Below are 8,072 nucleotides of genomic sequence, written 5' to 3'. Positions count from 1 at the left end.
TTGGATTTTTGCCCCCTTGTGGTTGCTTTTAATAGTGCTGCTATGAAAGTGCATGTATGTGAATTTGCTTGTTTGTGCATATACAGATTTAGGAATGAAATTGATGGTCATAAGATAATTCTATTTAACATTTTTTGTGGGGGGGGCACTGGGGATTGAACTCAGGGGCACTCAAACAATGAACCACATCCTCAGACCTATTTTGTATTTTATTTAGAGACAGGGTCTCACGGAGTTGCTTAGAGCTTGCATTTGCTGAGGCTACCTTTCAACTCTCAATCCTCCTGCCTCAGCCTCCTGAGCTGGTGGGATTACAGGCACGGTTTAATTTTTTGAAGAACCACCAACCATGTAACATTCCTACCAGCAATGTATGAGATTCCAATTTCTCTGCATATCTTTATTTCAAAATCATGAACACACTCATGGCGATTCTTTCCATGGTGTTGGATACTCTGCCTCATCCCTGGTCCAGTGCCCTGGAGCTGGCCAACCATGGACGGAGACTCTGCAACTGTGAGCCAAAAGGAAATCTCCTTCTCCTGGTCATTCTGGTCAGATATTTGGCCACAAGCAATGAAGAACTAACACAAATGTCACAGGTGATTGCAAAAAAGCCAAGGATAAGTGGCCCAGCTATATTCCTGCTCGGGGGTGGGGTTGGGGGGACCCCCCATCTGGTGAGCAGAATCAATAGTTTTCCATTGCTTTTAGGATAAAGATTAAGCTCCTTTTGAAAAGCTAACCAGGTAGTTCCTGATTTAACCTTTTCTCCTATCCCCCTTTGCCATTTCTCAATGTCAATCCTTTACTCTAGCCTCATAGAATTTTTTTGCAGTTTCCAACTATTCCACGCTCTGCCTTTACTCTGGGGCTGTACAGTTGTGACCAATGATAGTTAGCTTCCCATTACTGTGACAAAGTACTTGTGATAATCAACATGAAAGGAGGAACCATTTATCGTGGGTCACAGTTTCAGAGGTTTCAGGCTTGGTTGGCCTCTTTGGTTGCTCTTGGGCCTGTGTCAGGACAGTTCATCATGGTGGCAGTAAGTGATGGAGCAAAGATGCTCACTCACTGTGGCCTGGAAAGCAAAGGAGGAGGTGGCTGGTGTCCTGAATATTCCCTTCCAAAACACACCACCAATGGCTTAACTTCCTCCACTAGGCCCCATCTCCAAAGGTTCCCCCTCCTCCCAGGAGCCCCTCAGGCTGGTGAATACATCTTCAACCCATGGACCTTGGTGGATATCCCAAATTCATACTCCAGCATCATCTTCTCCCTAGAAACCCCTCCTCCCTGCCCACAACCTATCACTGGCAAAACTTCACTAGTGTTTGCCAGGGTTAAAGACTCCTAAGAGCCCAGTGCAAAATGCAAATGAAAGGTCTCTTGTTCAGATTTCAGGATGTGGACCCTAGAATGTCAAATCAAGGGGACCACACAGGTGGCAGGCTCCTGAAGGAAGCTTCCCCTAGAAATTTCTATGAGTGTGGGGCAGGAGGGTTCTGAGACTGCCTCCTCTGTTAGCAAGCCACTGGCCTGTAATATAGCCTTAAGAACAAGTTCCTTTGTGAAATATGATATATCAAGAACTATGTAATGTTTTGAACAGCCAATAATAAAAAATTAAAAAAAAAAAGAACAAGTTCCTGTTAGTCCTCAAAGGGTGCTTGTGATAGTTTAACATTTCTATTAAATGCATGCATTGGATTATTTGTTAACCAAGCATAGCGGCTACTTCTTACCATCCATCATTAAGAACTTTGACAGTCTTTTCTAACTTCGACCCTTCGTTCACCATTCTGGAAAATTTTCTTTGGGGGTGATTTTTCTGTCATTTCTATCTTAGAAGAAAAGTTGAAGTCAAGAAAATCCATGTCCAAATGATGTTAATCCCCCGAAAGCAAAAAAAAGAAAAAGAAAAAAAAACAGCCACAACTTGATTCCTGCTTTGGAGAGCACCCTGTTGGTTCCCACCCCCCAAAATCCTCAAATGGTCTTCAAACGATTATAATGACAATGGGTCCCTTCCACCAAAATATTGCTGAAGCCATCATCTGGATTCTGGAATGTGAAGTCAAATTCAAATGGACTGCGAAAATGACTTCCGCCACCTCCTCCACCACGGAAACCTTCTTTGCCACATTTGATACACGTGTCCCATTTTTAGCATTGGAAAAATTCCTCATATTCCTCAGCCATTTGTTTGAATTTTCTCTCTGCATCTTCTTTATTCTCAGGATTTTTTTTTTCTGGATGCCACATTAGTGCCAGTTTCTGCTATGCCTTTTTGATACCCACGGGTGCGGCATGTGTCTGCACACCTAGAACTTCATAGCAACACATTCTGTTTTAACCCAATTGTTGGAATGAGTTTGAGGTTACCGCTGCAGGAAGTAAGAAAGACAACAGGAAGCAGTGGGCCCCCTTGGTCTCCTCAGGGCTCCTCCCACTTTTCTGTCCCTTCCTCCTCACCTGCCATCATCTATTTAATGAACTTGTGGACAACTTGGATAATTACAATTATTTGTATTATATACTAGAGTATTATGAATGTCCTAAATATTTTCTCATATCCTTTGTATTAAAAAAAAAATCCCTGAAAATGGTGTTGTTGAGATTAAAGTTGGGCATATTTTGAAGCTTCTTTCCAAGCTGGTCTCCAAAATGTTGTACTGATTTTCGCTCCCACATACACTACCATTTATGCTACTAACTGCTGCCTGCTTTTTTTATGAACTGAGATGCACAGTGTCCGCTCCTGGTCCTTATCTTGGACTCACAGTTCATGACCTGTTAAAGAAGCCATCCACAAAATAGCTCTTACTCAAAATTTACCAAGCTAGACCATGTTCCCCCCAGGACCACATTCATTTCAAGGAAGATGCTTTGCAAAGTGGATTTGGCAAAAAATAAATCTACAGAACTTCGCAGCTTGTACCTGCAAGTTTTTTTTTAATATTTACTCCTCTAATTTTAAAAATATATTGTTTCATTTTTATTGAGGTATAATTGATGTGATAAACTTCATATATTTAATATATACTGTCCCAAGCTGTCATGGGCTGTGTGTGGACTGTTGCACACACCAACCTCCTGAGGGCATAGGTCTGGCATTGCAAACTCCCTGTAAAACCTGCTCAGGGACTGATGGCCTGATGCAGGAGAACCTCCCCCTCCAGCTCTGCCTAAGATCTCACGCAGCCAAGATGTCAATCAATCTGCTGACCACAAGACATCACCAAGCAAGACTCTGCCCTTGAAACCTTACCCCTACGTTTAATATACCCCCTTAAAGAAAATACGGGAGACATTTGGTCTTTGTCTAGTTCAAGAACTCATGTGGACTAGATCTATCAGAGGCTTTGCTTTTGTAAATCTATTTCTGAGTGTTTGCGTTTTATTATTTGTTAATTATTGGACATATTAATATTTAGGGTGGCTTAATTATTTAAGATATTAAGATTTGGAGTGGCTATTTAGGGTGGCTTGGATTTCTCTGGGCAGAAGAATCCTCCAATGAGACGCTGGCCATCTTCCCCTTAAAAATATACAACTTAATGAATTGTGAACATTGTATACTTAGTAAAACCATCACCACCATCAAGAAAATGAGCACATTCATTACACTCAAAATAGTCCTATTTTGCAATTCTTCTTTCCATTTCTCCTTATCTCACTCCACTGCAGACATGTTTTTCCATTTTTTAGCATGTTCTTTACTTTATCTGATAGAGTGTCATTTTGTAGTTTTATATATATATATATATATGTGTGTGTGTGTGTGTGTGTGTGTGTCTGTGTTGTACATTGTTAGTCAGGTTTATTCCTAAGGATATTCTGCTTTTTGATGCTGTTGTGAATGGTATTATTTTTTATTTCAGTTTCTGAGTATTTGTTGCTAGCATATAGAAATACAGTGTTTTTTGTATTTCAACCTTGTAAACTTGTTGAAGTCACTTAATAATGGCTTTTCAAAAGAGATTACATTGGATTTCCTATATAATTTTATCTTCAGCTAATAAAGACATATTTTCATCTTTATTTCCAATTTAAAATTCTCCCCCTAGACCCCCCCACCTGTTCTCTTTCTTTTTTTTTTTTTTTTTTTTTTTTGCTTGATTGCACTGGGTAGAGCCTATAGCACAGCGCTCAGTCTTATAAATTATTTATGATGTTAGCTATTGTTTTTTAGTAGATGCTCTTTATCAGGTTGATGAAATTTCCTTCTATTTCTAGTTTGATGAGGGTTTTAAAATAAGAATGGATGTACAATTTTGTCAAATGCTATTTCTGTATCTTCAAGATGATCATATTTTCTTCCAGATTGGTAATACGATGAATTACATTGCTTAACCTTGTCATGCTTTACTAGGTCACTTTTTAATTTTGGTTTTGAGCAATTGTATTATGACATGCCTTGGAATATATTTCATCCTGTTTTCTGTGCTTGGGGATTGTTGAGTTTTGTGGATCAATAGGATTATAGTTTTATCAAATTTGGACATTTCAGTGATCATTTTTCAAAATATTTCTTCTGTCTCCCTTCTCCCTAAGGGATACCTATTACATACATATCAAGCTGCTTGAAATAGTCCCATACTCCTTTCCCCTCTGGATAGTGGTACATTGTCAACAATTTAAGATTTAATTTGCTAATATACTGTCTTAAGAGGGTATAAGTAGTAAAAATTCCATGAAGAAATGGGGGAAATAATTGCTCAGTCCCAAGGGAAACACTACCTATGTTAACAGAAATACAAATATTCCTAATAGTTCTCTAGGGTTTGAGTAGGGCTTATCTGTGCCCTCTGGGATTCATGTTGAAATGTAATCCTCATTGTACAATATTAAGCAATGGGACGAGGTGGGACATTTAATAGGTGATTAGGCTCCAACCTAATAAACAAAGTAATTAATCCATTAAACCAAGTTAACTAAGGGTTAATGGGTTGAGAGTGGGTCCAATATAAAACCTGGTTTGGCCATGTGTCTAGTGTGCTCCTCGATTCTTGCCATGGATACTTTGCATTGCACTGGGACTCTGCCCTTAAGTCGGCCATTGCCCGGTAAAGACCCTTGAACCTGGACCAGAACTGTGAGCCAAAATGAACCTCTTTCCTTTATAATAAAAACTGTCTGTGGTATTGAAGATGAACTAAGTCATGGTACTCAGTTTCAATGGTGCTGAGGCACCTAAACAGTTCAACCATCAGGCCATCGTTGATCTTGGGGGCTAATGTTAGAACATGTCACTCTGTGAAAAGAAACAAATGAGGTACAAACACAAATGGAGGGTGTCTTCAATCTGTGGAACTGATCAGCCCTGAGAAAGGGTCTTTAGTTAATCAATCAAGTCTAGGTTTATCAATTCTGATTAAAGGACCTTGAATAAGACACATGAAAGAAGCAGTCACCTTAACAGGTAAAGGTGATAGGAAAAAAGACTCAGACTCCAGGAAGAGGCTTCCCAAGTGCATGAGTTGGGGGAGATGGGTCCATCAGTCTCAGTCTCACAGAGGTGGTACAGTCAGTCACCTGACATGTTAGAGAATGGATAAGTATTTTAACTCTGGGAAAATTTAGAATTCACCACAGAGATGAGGAAATAACCAGAACTCGTGTAGTTAAAAACAGATGTTAAAAAACTCAAAAGTAAAATAAGTTCTAAACCATTTTAAAACTAGGCAAAAGCATTTGAATGGGCATTTCTTAGAGAAAGATAATAAGCTAAAAAGCGCATGAGAAGTTCGACATCATGACTCATCAGGAAACACAACTCAAAGCTGTGGTAAAATACCACATCATGACTCCTACATGACATGTTCTCAGTGGACAAATGCATTGAGAAAAAAAAAAAAAATGGAGTAGTGGTTCTAGGGTTTGGGGGAGATGGAGGAGGGAAATGAGTAGTCCATTTGCTTTTGAAGTAATGAAAATATTCTGGAGTTAGACAGTGGTGACAGTTGTACAGCTTTATGAATATCCTGAATTGTATGCTTTAAAGGGACAAATATTGTTAAACGAAAATTTTGAGATGGTGACATCCCTGAAATAAATGGTGTTATATAGGTTGTTAGCCTAGTCCTAGGGAAAATTCCCTAAGTCACCAGCAGCATTGCTAAGTAGCATCTGGAAAAATGTCCACTGGATCTAAAGATATTTTATAATAAAAATCCAGAGAGCAGTAGGCACAGATTGGTGAAGGCGTTCCTGCACACGATGTCTGACAGGGTCACAGCATGGGGGATGCTGAGGCAAGGCCGTGCCATCTGGAAACTGGAACCATTAGGAATATTAAGTGTTTTGTTTATGATACTCATGATGTGGATAACAGGGCATATGTTAATCAATAATAAAAGGACATATTGCCTGAGATTGCAGGAAAATTCCCAAAATGAGACTAAGGATACAATGGAGACATGCCATGAGGTGTGTTTCAGTGTCTCTCAGGACACAAACAATGGTGTTATTCCTCAAACTTAAACAACAAGAAATATTTATCCCATGGTTAACAATTTACACTAGCCCCCACCAACCCCATCCTAAAGCCACAACCTGTTCAATAGCCTAGCTACAGAAAAACAATTGCTGTGCCAACTGTACAAGGACCACCGTATGTAGCTTATGGTATCCCCTTGAGGACAAGAGGCTAATAAAAATACATTCCCCAACCAATAGACCCTCCTTTGCTTTATGCAGAAACTTATGATGAAAATGGAAAACACATAGTTAATATAAATGACGAATGGGTTGAGGTGTAAAGCCTGCCCTTTAGTTAAAGATTACAAAGACATGAGAATTGGTGTGCTTTGACCAAGGATCAAGGAAGTTCTTTAAGAAAGCAGCTGAATAGGTCATATGAAAAGAAAGGGAATTACCTTGGAAGTTAAAATAGAATAATGTAAAATTAACATAGATATATTTTAGAGGCACTTCAAAGTAGTAGGCTTTTAAATAATAGACTTTCACTACTTTAAGTGTGTTTTACTGGGATTTTAGTTTAGAAGTAAGAAAGCTTACCAATAATCATAAGTATGATTTAAAGTTAAAGGTTAATGAAATAATTATAGGTATGCTTTAAAGTTAGAAGGGAATAATAGGTCAGGAGTCATGTAGTCTAGTTGCATCCCCTAGCACCTAGTGATTGAGGTGAAAACCTAAAAGCTTAATCATAATTGACTAAGGTTACAGAAAAATACTTTGAACAATGCACTCAATATCTTAGGTAATCAATGTATGTCAGAAAAGATTGTAATTCTTGAAAATTATGTAAATCAAGAGAGTTTCAGGCTTTGAAGTTATCCATTATCTACCTGAAAAAAACACCTGCAAAAAAGGTACAAAAATAAAGGTCCCTCCAGAGGCAGCATGAGATGTCTTCTGGAGGTTGCTCCTAACTTGCAACCTGTCATCCAGACTTTTCTTCTTTCCCCGATGCCACTCCTCCTTCAGGACCACCCTGGACCCTCACTCCCCCCCTGGGGCTGGACCTCAGCAACAGATTAATTTCATGAACCCTACATTGGCTAGAGAGGAGAGGGACAGGACAACATGAAGTACACAGAGACCTGGGAGCGGAAGAGAATCTGTACGGACAAGTTTCTATAGTTTCTTGGTTGGTTGAGTCTATAAGCAGGATGGAATTTAGTCATGATGGCTAATCTTGAAAATATGGGAAAGGAATGTGAGGCAGTTTTACTTTTCTTTCTTGGTTAAGCTTAAAACTATCAGTTAAACTCTTACTTTTTCTTTCCTCCATCCTGCTGGTAACTTAATTCAGGATGTCTCAGAATACTTCTTTTCAATTTTATGATGTGCATGTTATATATTTAAAAGGTGTTATTTGATATTTATTTATTTATTTATTTATTTATTGGGGGGTACTGGGGATTTTAGCCAAGGGTGCTTAACCACTGAGCCACATCCCTAGCCCTTTTTATTTTTTGAGACAGGGGATCACTAGGTTGCTGAGGCTGGCTTTGAACTCTAGATCCTCCCACCTCTACATCCCTAGCTGCTGGGATTACAGGCATGGGCCAGAGAATAAAGATGTTATTAGAAAAAAA

At 39.1% G+C, this 8,072-nt stretch overlaps 1 pseudogene; it reads right to left on the bottom strand.

Moving 5' to 3' along the window:
* Window positions 1–2,349, bottom strand: part of LOC124098528 (dnaJ homolog subfamily B member 6-like) — a 62,532-nt pseudogene extending 60,183 nt beyond the window's left edge.
* Window positions 2,350–8,072: the final 5,723 nt, after the last annotated feature.

The sequence above is a fragment of the Marmota monax genome, unplaced genomic scaffold (assembly GCF_021218885.2).
Source record: "Marmota monax isolate L192 unplaced genomic scaffold, Marmota_monax_Labrador192_F-V1.1 WCK01_AAM20220418_F8-fsc00029, whole genome shotgun sequence".
NCBI classification, from domain to species: domain Eukaryota; kingdom Metazoa; phylum Chordata; class Mammalia; order Rodentia; family Sciuridae; genus Marmota; species Marmota monax.
This window is presented reverse-complemented; position numbering and strand designations above follow the sequence as displayed.